We start from the raw sequence: 12389 nt of genomic DNA, 5'->3' as shown, positions 1-12389 counted from the left end.
TATGCCTTGACAGACACCACCGAACCTTGATTCATCGAGACCCATGATGAATTGATGAACCTTTTCTTCTTCACGTTCTTTCTCATAATCAGCAGCCGCATTACATGTACAATCTGGGAGAGGTTTGTACATGTCATGCTCCTCCCATATCTTAGCTAGGCGACCAAAATAATCCATCACTGACTGCCCGTTCTGTTTACACCACGCGAGCTGTTGGGGTCAAAATCGGTTACAACGGAATCAATGTCAGAAACTTCCCGGAAAATGTCCTCTTTGACAAAGAGATATAAAACTCCAAAGAAAAGAAACGCGGGAAAACCCTAAATCAAGTTTCGTATCAACTCCGAGAAGGATTCACATGATAAGTCTTCGAGAAAAGTTACTCCAGGCCTCAGACAAACGGATCCCAAACAACGAAAGAACCACAAAGCTCTATCGTCCAACTCGCCCATTCGGCGAGTTGTATCAATTAGCCTGCCTTTATCCTGTCCTCGTAGCTCTCTCCTTTGGGATTGGATCAAATCTGCTCTTGTTTCATCTCGATCAGAGTCACCATTGGAATTTTACTATTTAAAAACCGCAAGAACTCGTTTTCTCGAAAGAAGTTTGAATTGATCGTATAAAAAGGCAACGGTTAACTAAACACCTCGAACTACCCCCACTATACGAGAAATTCAAACTTTCTTCGGAATCAACGTCGTTTCGGAAGCGCTCTTTTGATAAATTGTAAAAATGCTTAAGTCAGAAAACGGCCCGAAAGGGTCCAGCACGCGGCTAGAAGCACACTTACGATTTTATATGAAATTGAACCCAATCGTTATGACGGTTTATCTTCTATTCCGCAGGAGAAGATAAATGTGAAGTTCGGAAGATAAATGTGAAGTTTCCGAAGATAAACAGGAAGATCGAAGAAAAATGGAATACTTCCGCGAAACGATAAACTTGACCGAGGGCAGAAAGGGAAAGAGAAAACCGCCTCTAGTAGGAGTATATAAGAATGTCGAGGTTGAAGATGCAGAGGAAGGCAATTTTTCTACTCAGAGCAAAACTTAGCAATCAGAGCATTTAGGCAACTTTCCGTTTTTGTTATTAAACTGCAACTCAACTAGGTTTTCCGCAGGCTTAGGTTGCTAGAACTAGGGATCTCGCCAACAACTCTCCTGGCCAAGGCTCTTACCTTGTTGTAACGCTCATACGCAGATTCAGAATAAAACACTTCTTGTTCTCTTTTTGATTCTCATATTTTTCGTCTGTATTTTCGTGTTTCTGATTGCATGGCGTGTGGTTTAGCAGATATCTGGAACCTCTGGGAAATTTAGGGTTTCCTATCTTTCCTAATTCAACGGAAATAAACAGTGCAAATTTTGGTTCCCACACGAGCTATTCTTTAAGATGATGAATCCGAACCTTGTTACCAACCCAAAACCGTTTCTTCAGATTTTCCCACAGCTTGTGAGAATCAGGGATGAATGTAACTGTTGACGTAACTCGAGTTTCGATAGACGTATGAATCCAGCCAACAATCATATAATTTACTGATGACCAGAGCTCGAAGTTGGGATCACTGACAACTGGTTTTGGTATTTTTCCGTCAATAAACCCTAGCTTGTGTTTGGCTCTTAGTGCGTTAACCAGCTCCAGAGACCACTCATTGTAGTTTTAATCCGTAAAGATCACATAAGTGATTAAAGCTAATGGATTGTCGAACGCGAACAACGAGTATAGAGTAGGCATTTTGACGACATTCTCTCTTTGACTTGTCGAACTTTTAACAGCAGACGAATCTTCTCTGCCGACCATGACTTAAGACTTCTGTTCTTACCAAGAACAGGACATGAGGTAATACTTTTGACAAACAGTTGTTTTCGAACTTCGAAAAACAACAGGCTTTAGGTCTCAAAATTTTTATTGCTCTGATACCATGTGTGGGAACCGAAATTCACACCGTCGATTTCCGTAATCGGAGGAAAGTCAAGAAACCCTAACTTTCCCCGAGGTCCTGGATTCTTTGCGAGAGCTAACTATAAGTGACCAAATAAATGCGGAAAATATGAAAATATAACAAAACAAATTTATAGAAAAGGTAGATCTTATTTCGAATCCGCGTAAGAGCGTTGCGATCATTACAAGAGATTATAAAAGCTTCAGCCGCAAGAGCTGTCAGTGAATTACCTAGTTCTAGCGACCTAAAACCTTAAACCTAGTTGAGTCGCAGCTCGATAACAGAAGACATAAAAGATACGAAAATGGTTTTGATTGATTTCGGACTGAACCTTATGAAAGGCTGCCTACGTACCCCTTTCGAGGACAACCCGAACGTAGTTCAAGAGTGAACCAAGAGATCTAACTGCTTGTGCGCTTTCGTCTGGTAATCGGGTGTCAGTCATAGAAACAGAGCATGTCGAGAATAATGCCTCAAAGTTTCTAAGTGCCCAGAGTTCTTCCTTTGCCTCTCACCTAGGACTCCTTATATACTTTATCCTAGGTTGGTTTGCGCCTTTCCCCTTCTGCCCTTAAGCCGTCATAGCTCAAAAATGGAGATATTCCAATTTTCCAGATCTTCGTGATTATCTTCGGAAACTTCACATTTATCCGCGGAAACTTGACATTTATCTTCCTTACGAACCAAGCATAAACCGTCATAAGGTTTATGGGTTTTTGGTTAAGAAATCGTAAGTGGGCTTCGAGTTGCGTTTTAGGTCTCTTTGGGCCGTCTTTGACTCGAAATGTTTATTACGGTTTCTTCGATAAAAACAAAATTCCCGCGGTTTTTATCACAATGTTTGACTGATGACTTCGAGTGATGAGAAACAAAGAATGGTTTAAAGAGTAGACGAGAATGCATGGATTCGTGTCGTACCGACGTTTTGGGAAAGTTCGGTCGCTACGTAGCGACCGAGCTTGGCTGGAGCTCAGTCGCTACGTAGCGACCGAACTTGGATTGTGCGTGGTCCGATGGCCTTACTTCAGCTTGTCCGTGGCCGATTTGGATACGTGTCCATTGCCTCCGGACAATCGGTATTTAGTGGTTCGATTGAGATTAGAACAAGATTTTAACGCAAGGCTCTTTGTGAAGATTATTTTTACGAAGAATAATTTTCGTAAAAACGTTCATGCTGATTTTTACGGGGACTTTCAGACATTGATTCTGTCGTGACCGATTTTGACCTCAACAGTTAGCCCCCCAGCTCGTTAGAACCATGAGCTTCTAGCGTGAGGTTCTAGTGAGTGGCTTGGCAAGTTAGGTAAGTTAGGCGGAATTAATGGTTGAAAATGTCTGTGGTATGTGGTCTTCTCGCTCTTCTAAGAGTGGAACGCGATAAGATTGGGGCTGCGCCATATGACGGCTGCCTACGTACCCTTGTTGAAGGGATCAAGCCTTTCGTAGTTCGTCTTGGAGTTAAGGTTCTTATGACCTGTTTTCCAGCGAGACCTTTACGGTCTAGTTTATTTGTAGAGGTTATCAAGTATGTTGCTGCCAATGGCATTTTATATAGGTGTAGAGGGAAGACTACGAGTTGTCATCTCGTAATCTAACTCTTTGTGAACTGCTATATCCGTGATCTGTTTCGAGAGTTTTCCGCAGTGTGTAAACTTGCGGGATTTCTGAAGACGCTCGAATATTGGCCAAGAGACAAATTTTGGGATCTCGTATCAGGGTTTTTGATACTATGCCTAGAGATGTTAGAGACCAGTGTGCTGGGGTTAGGGAAAGACCTAGGGGGTGCGATGACTACTTCGACTTACGTTTCCTGTATCGTTTTCGACCTGATTCCTTCCCTCTTTAAAGTCCGTGATATGTTCTCGACTTACATGACTTGTATGGTAGGAATCGAGCATCTCTTCGAGGACAAGTTTTAAGTCTCCTGAAAGTGCTGACCAAAATTTCGGATTTTTTATATAGCGCTATTACCCTTGTGTCGGGTGTACGAGAGCTATCTCTATGAGATAACTAAGTCTGTTTAGGACGTTAAGAGTTTGTTGTGATCAGCAACAAACTTATCGGTAGATATTACCGTTTTTGAGTCTTCGCGAAGAATACGTGTTTGAGAAGATGTTAGTATGAATGACTGTTTGGTCTTCCAAGAAGGTTACTTTATCGAGGAAGGTAATTTTGCCGAAAAATGGTTCTTCAGGTGTCTGCGACGTCTCGCAATGCTGAAGATTGATTATGCCGCGTTTCGTGCTTGAAATGTTTGCGGGCTTGAAGATGTTTCGCGATATTGCAAGGGTCTAGTCTTAGCCCTGCGTTTGAGAAACATTCTGGTTTGTCTACGGATGTTCGCAGCCAAAATTGTTGTTCATGTTTGGATGCTAATAATTTGATTTGCGATCGAGGGATTAGGATTGAGGGGTCGCGTAAATTTGTCCATGGGAAGAAGCATTTTCCTTCATAGTGCTTTGTGAAGTGTTGGCCTTCCGAGATCTATTTCGTGCATTTTTGAGGATGTTTCGTATAGCTCTAGAAGCTTTGTTACGAATTTTTCCTTACATGCCGCGTATTATGGGTAAAACATAGCAGGCTTAAAGTGAATTGTGGAATGTATCGAACTTGGTCAATTGTCGACAAGTTTTCGTTTTCCGTTAACCGTTTGATTGTTAGGACTGAGTTTCGTTACAGAGAATTGATCATATGATTTCTGACTGTGGGCTATACGATAATTATCCTTTTAATAGTCACACGATGTTTTTAGACAAATCGTAGATTATCGTTTAGCCGTTAAGTGATGGAGCGATGGTTTCTCAAATGGTTTGGCTTGGCATGAAGGATGTGTTCACTCAGATAGCCAAGGATGTTGTAGGTCAAGGATTAGACCATGGTACTTTAACATTTAAGGTCATGTTAGTTTACGATCCTTAAAGGGGATAGCAAATTCTGGTTTGGACCTTTACTTGATAGCGTAACTGACCGAGGGCCAAAGAGCGCTTGTCGAGATGGATAGGCCAAGTTTGCCACAGTTATCCGTGCTAAGATGGCTGATAGTCATAGAAAACGATTTTATGCTTTAGGTTTCAGTTATACGATGAATGTTTCGTATAATGTTACCTATAGTCTCATGAAAATTGATTCGTTTTTGTCTGAGGAAGACGTAGCCTAAGAGGTTTGCTACATAACCATTGTGGAATCAGCTGTGGGATGACTGCCTTCTCGGATGTGACTGAGGAAAACGAAAGGCAGAAGCCAGCGAGCCGCAGGGCTAAAAAAAATGAGATCTATTAGATCATAATGCGAAGAGATAAAATTTAGATTGATCATCGAAAATCAGATCTTATAGCTTTGTGTTTGCTATACAAAATATACTTCTTCGTAAAACCTGTTTTACTTTGGAAAGTTTCTTCGTAAGACTTGATCTGATTGTACGAAGGATTTTTCGCGTAAGTAATGGGGACCGGTTTTACGAAGGTTGTAAATCGGTGATATGTATACATATGTCAAAGTAGCGTTGTTTCTGCGGGTTTTACGAGAAACATTTCTGCTGTGATTTCGATCTTAGGTGAAAGTTGCTTGGAGTTACTCATGGAGTGTTACCAAAGTTTATTTCGTTACGATCTAGTCGCTGAACGTTTTTAATAGGTTTTTTGAGAGGATTCTCATGACACATTCCTTTCTGGAACGAATTGGTCAACCAGAGGTAGGCCTAGCCAACGATCGGGAAGAAAGTGTTCCCTTTAGTGTGCACGATGCTACATCTATTTTCGAGTTTTCTTCATCGCAAATGTTTTCATGCTTTTCCGCGACTCACTTGGTACAACGGAAACTGAAAGAAAGAGTAGACGAGAATGCATGGATTCGTGTCGTACCGACGTTTTGGGAAAGTTCGGTCGCTACGTAGCGACCGAGCTTGGCTGGAGCTCAGTCGCTACGTAGCGACCGAACTTGGATTGTGCGTGGTCCGATGGCCTTACTTCAGCTTGTCCGTGGCCGATTTGGATACGTGTCCATTGCCTCCGGACAATCGGTATTTAGTGGTTCGATTGAGATTAGAACAAGATTTTAACGCAAGGCTCTTTGTGAAGATTATTTTTACGAAGAATAATTTTCGTAAAAACGTTCATGCTGATTTTTACGGGGACTTTCAGACATTGATTCTGTCGTGACCGATTTTGACCTCAACAGTTAGCCCCCCAGCTCGTTAGAACCATGAGCTTCTAGCGTGAGGTTCTAGTGAGTGGCTTGGCAAGTTAGGTAAGTTAGGCGGAATTAATGGTTGAAAATGTCTGTGGTAAGTGGTCTTCTCGCTCTTCTAAGAGTGGAACGCGATAAGATTGGGGCTGCGCCATATGACGGCTGCCTACGTACCCTTGTTGAAGGGATCAAGCCTTTCGTAGTTCGTCTTGGAGTTAAGGTTCTTATGACCTGTTTTCCAGCGAGACCTTTACGGTCTAGTTTATTTGTAGAGGTTATCAAGTATGTTGCTGCCAATGGCATTTTATATAGGTGTAGAGGGAAGACTACGAGTTGTCATCTCGTAATCTAACTCTTTGTGAACTGCTATATCCGTGATCTGTTTCGAGAGTTTTCCGCAGTGTGTAAACTTGCGGGATTTCTGAAGACGCTCGAATATTGGCCAAGAGACAAATTTTGGGATCTCGTATCAGGGTTTTTGATACTATGCCTAGAGATGTTAGAGACCAGTGTGCTGGGGTTAGGGAAAGACCTAGGGGGTGCGATGACTACTTCGACTTACGTTTCCTGTATCGTTTTCGACCTGATTCCTTCCCTCTTTAAAGTCCGTGATATGTTCTCGACTTACATGACTTGTATGGTAGGAATCGAGCATCTCTTCGAGGACAAGTTTTAAGTCTCCTGAAAGTGCTGACCAAAATTTCGGATTTTTTATATAGCGCTATTACCCTTGTGTCGGGTGTACGAGAGCTATCTCTATGAGATAACTAAGTCTGTTTAGGACGTTAAGAGTTTGTTGTGATAGCATTAAAGAGTAGACGAGAATGCATGGATTTAAGACTTACGCTACGTAGCGACCGAGCTTGGCTTGTGCCGTGTGCGTGCTCGGTCGCTACGTAGCGACCGAGCCGTGTGCGTGCTTGGTCGCTACGTAGCGACCGAGCCGTGTGCGTGCTTGGTCGCTACGTAGCGACCGAGCCGTGTGCGTGCTCGGTCTCAAGCTCGGTCGCTATGTAGCGACCGAGCTTGGCTTGTGCCGTGTGCGTGCTCGGTCGCTACGTAGCGACCGAGCCGTGTGCGTGCTCGGTCGCTACGTAGCGACCGAGCCGTGTGCGTGCTCGGTCTCAAGCTCGGTCGCTACGTAGCGACCGAGCTTGGCTTGTGCGTGGTGCGATGGCCATACTTGAGCTTGTCCGTGGCCGATTTGGATACGTATCCGTTGCATCCGGACAATCGGTATTTAGTGGTTCGATTGAGATTAGAACAAGATTTTACCGCAAGGCTCTTTGTGAAGATTCTTTTTACGAAGAATAATTTTCGTAAAAACGTTCATGCTGATTTTTACGGGGACTTTCAGACATTGATTCCGTCGTGACCGATTTTGACCCCAACACCATGTAAAGTAGAGATGATATTGTAAAATTTGAACTTGTATTGACCTCATGAACATAGTCGAGAATATATACAACTTGTATAAGGTTGAAACCCTAACAGAAAAAGAATACTAACATATTTCCTAAGTAGGTAAATGTAAACACAAAAGTAATCCTTATCTATGGGATTCCCTTTCCTAATACTGACTACAAAGAAATGAGAGAAACAACACCTCACATATCTGACAGCAAGTGACTGATTTTTCGAAGCTCCTTAAGTGCGGTTGTAGAGGTGGCTTGCCCCTTTTCGTTAAACTTTGTTTTATCAATGTTCCTTATCAGTCCTCCCTGCACCAGACCAGGTTCTTGTTTGAAAATCAACTCGATTACCTGAAAAAAAAAATCAGAAACAATCCTATACATCTTAGTGGCACCTTCAAAACTTTATATGTGAATTCTTTTACCAACTTTTATACACCAATTTTTTTTCTGTTGAAACACATGAATGATATAAGAACTGAGAAGTTACCTGAATGTGTTCGAGCATGGACTGTCCAAGGTTCTTCAGAGTCTTCATCAGATTGGAATCTGAGTCTCCATTACTAGGAGAAGATAAAGCTTGGGTATGGGACTTAGAATAACAACCCACTTGGTTCTCTTTATTCTCTTCACTGGAAAAACTGCGTTTACACTTCAAAAACCACTGGAATATTCCAGTTAAAAGCTTGTGCTCCTTGGTAATAATGCTCATAGATTCATCTGTGGAATCTTCTTCTTTAGATTGAGTTACTTGATACTCATTTCTTGAATGGGGAGATATAGGAAGAGGTGAATCTATACAAAGATTAATTGTTGGAACAATAAAAGCCCAATGGCTTTGATTATTAAGGTGAAAAATAAATGACTTAAGGCTTATATCATAAAGACCAATATTAGTCATGAGGAAGGGGAAATTGTCCCACATCGGGGAACACAAGAATCATAAAGCAGTTTAAATATGGTCTTGTGCTATGAGGTGTTAAACAGCTTGGAGAGAGAGGAAGGCTCCCCACGCGCGCCGCCGCCGTCCGGTCGGCTCGGCGTGGGCTTGGGGCTTGGGCCTTGGGCCCAATAAAATTATTTTTGGACCAAGTTAAGCTAAATGTTTTTACCCATTTAATACTCAAAAACAACATGATGTTTGTGTTTAAACAACAGAAGAAAATCCTGCGGAGAAAGTTTCTCAACTCTCCACTCCCGAGATTTCAGAGATTTCGCTAACGTGCTCCGCCAGTTACGAAATTCGAACTCTCATTTCTTCTTTAAATACCCGTCTCCTCTTCTTCATTATTGATTACTTTTCGTATCGAAACCAACAGCAAAAATCCCTTAGCGTAAGTCTTAAATCTGAGAGTGTTTCGTAGAGTTTACAGTTCGATAGGGCGATCACGAGTGAAGCGTGATTCGTCTGCCATGGTTGTATCCTAGGACACGGTATTCGTACTGTTGTCTCACTAACGGAGCGAATATCTAGAGTTAAGGAAAGAGATTATATCTCGACTCCATGTTCATTTGCGAATACGATTTCTTATCGTTCTTGTATTCGCTCTTTACAATCGTTTATTTCCTTAACATATCGCTTTTATTATATCGTTTATTTCAGTCCGGTTATCCGGCTTCAACAATCTTAACTCTAATTTCGCTTTCTTATTTAAAGCGTTTGATCGGATTGAAAAACGGTTTAGCAAGGATTTGTTAACGGTTTTTAGAACGATGTTTGTGATTTGCTCTGTAGTATTTTCGCGAAACGTTTCTTAATTATCTCATAAACGATTTGCATTTTGCTTTGTAGCACTACCGAAAAACGTTTATCTATATACGATTCGAAGAAACCTTTTCTGGTTTCATTGAAACATGTTTGCGATTTGCTTTTTGCTTATCCGCGAAACGTTTCTTTGTTCTTTTGTAAACATGTTTGCAAATTGCTTTATAGCCTTTCCGCGAAACGTTTCCTATGTATTTCATAACGATTTGCGGATTACTTTCTAGCCTTATCGTGAAACGTTTTTTGATATACGATTCTTAAAAAAAAAGTATACGAATCGTTTCCATAACCGCTTCCTTAAGTGATTTTATGAAACACTCTAAGTCTATACAAAACGGTTTATGCGAACGCTTTTCTAAGCAAGTTTGCAAAACGTTTTTTCCAGACTAATATCGATATGATTTGGTTCAAACACCAAAAAAGACCATTGATTTTAAACTATAATTTTTTCTTTAAAATAATATGTTATTTGTTGAATGGAGTACTGATTCGTTTTCATGTTTTTCTCTACAGGAAAAACAATGACGAACGATAACAACATCCCCATTGACACCACGAATGTCATTCAGACTCCACTCAACGTTGCAGCAACTGATGAAAATGGTGTGACAACCGTTGGAACCAACACAGTGTCAACCGCTGCAGCAACAACAACAACTACCCTTCCAGTGGGTAATGCTGCTGATGAAACCACGCGCCGGAGCCTATTCGGTGCTGGTCTGTATCAGACGGGTTCAGTTTCAGGAAACACAACTGGTCCGGTGGCAGTTCAAACTCCTCAGTCTGTACCTAGCATGTTCACTCAAGGACTGATGCCAGACAAGTTTGATGGCAAAGGCTTCAAAAACGTGGCAGAAGAAGATGTTGTTCTTCCTCACAACACTCAAGCTGGACAAATTCATCCAGGAGGATAATCCCCTTGTCCCTTACGGGATTGATGATGTGCACACTCTCGCAAGTGTTGACATATGGGTGCATTCCGACTTTGTCTGCAAAGGATACATCTTGGGTCGCCTCATTGACCCATTGTACCGAGTCTACTGTGAGATTCCCACTTCGAAAGAGCTGTGGAGATCCCTGGACAAGAAGTACAGAGGTGAGGACGCTGGCTGCCAGAAGTATGTGGTCTCAAAGTTCCATGACTTCAAAATGGTGGATTCAAAACCCATCATGGATCAGGTGGAAGCGTTTCAGCTCATTTGCCATGAAATCGCTGCTGAAGGAATGTCCATCTGCGAGACATTCACAACTCTCAGCTTCATTGAAAAGCTCCCTCCGAGCTATGCGGATTTCAAGAACTACTTGAAGCACAAGAAGAAGAAGATGAGGCTCGAGGAGCTCATCATGAGGCTTCAGATGGAATCCAGAAACAGAACTGCTGACAAAGTCACTGCTAAGGAGCATAGTGTCAACATGGCTGAGCACAAATGGCTGAGCACAAAGGCAAAGGAAAGACACACGCCCATTCTCCTGCCAAGCCTTCCAAAACTTCTGCAGCCCTGAAGGCTTCTGGAAAAAATTTCAAGAACAAAGGCATTGAAATCAATGCAAATGTGGAGAAGTTCAAGGGGAAGTGTCACTACTGCGACAAAGTGGGACACAAGACTCAAATCTCTAGAAACACAAATGATTATAAGAACAACTTTTCTTATTAGCTTTAGAAACTACTCAATCAGATCTCTTAGAAACACAAAGAGTTATAAGAACAACTTTTCTTATTAGCTTTAGAAACTACTCAAAACTAAAGCTCTCAATATGTTTCACTTAGATCATATGGAACACCTCTCCATTAGACCTATATTTATATGAAAGACAATTCCCTTTAACATGTGGGATATGGAAAACACAAACCTAACCTAAATAGAAACTTCCTTTTCCTATTTCTAGGTTTCCTTATTGTGTTTATCTTAACATATTAAACATCTAATAATATGTTAAGTTTCCACAAGCTTGGAATTATCCAACATTCACCCCCTTAATTCCAACTTGAATTAGGGAGATCAATTTCTTGAACTCCGATTAAGCTCCTCATTTGCTTGAACATAATTCTCAAGTAATCTTCTTTCACCACACCATGGTGTGCGAATCCACTCATTGGATTCACATCTTTCTCAAGGTTAGACCGGATGCTCTCCTCGCTTCCGTACCGCCTCTTCTTAGAATTGGTCCAGTTCTTGTAGAACCTTCTCCTGACCTTTTCACTTAAGTTGCGATGAGTCTTGTGGTTGAAGCTCCCTACGATGATAACTTTGGTCACGTCCGCCATCTTGAGTACGTGAGTTCTGGTAAGGATGTCGGCCTTCTGCTCAACACCCAACAGTTTTATCTTTGGTTCGTCTTCATCCTTTGAGAACTTTGACTTCATTGGGCAGTGCGTTGTATCACACACTTCCATCTTTGTGTCACACACTCCTACGTGAGTCGTGTTACACACTTCTACGTGAGTCGTGTTACACACTTCTACGTGAGTCGTGTTACACACTTCTACGTGAGTCGTGTTACACACTTCTACGTGAGTCATGTTACACACTTCCATCATTGTGTCACACATCACTGCGGGAGTCGTGTTACACACTTCCACCTTTGTGCCATACATGATTCCTTGAACATACCTTCCTTGTTTGATTCGGTCTGCTTCTTGAATCACCTCTATGCCAAGGTAGTACGTTAGCTTACCTAGATCTGACATCTCGAAGTTCTTAGACATCTCCTCCTTGAATTGCCTAATCACCTTAAGTGAAGTTCCTGTCACAAATAGATCATCAACGTAGATGGCATTGATCAAGATGTCTCCTCCTTCAGTCTTGCAGTACACTGATGGTTCCTTCGTGCACTTCTCAAATCTCATCTCCTTGAGAACCTGATCGATTTTCACATTCCATGCCCTGGGTGCCTGGTGTAACACATGCAACCTCTTGTGTAGCACACAAACTCGATCCTCTTCTCTTTTCTTCTCAGAACCAGTCGGTCTATCTACAAGCTCCCATATCTTGTTTCTTGTGATAGATTTCAACTCGCCTGTCATAGCTTCAATCCAATTTTCTTCACAAACTAGATTGAGCACATCTGAGGCTAACTCTCCTCC

The sequence above is a fragment of the Brassica napus genome, chromosome C7 (assembly GCF_020379485.1).
Source record: "Brassica napus cultivar Da-Ae chromosome C7, Da-Ae, whole genome shotgun sequence".
Lineage (NCBI taxonomy): Eukaryota > Viridiplantae > Streptophyta > Magnoliopsida > Brassicales > Brassicaceae > Brassica > Brassica napus.
The sequence above is the reverse complement of the archived record's forward strand: the minus strand, read 5'-3'. Positions refer to the sequence as shown.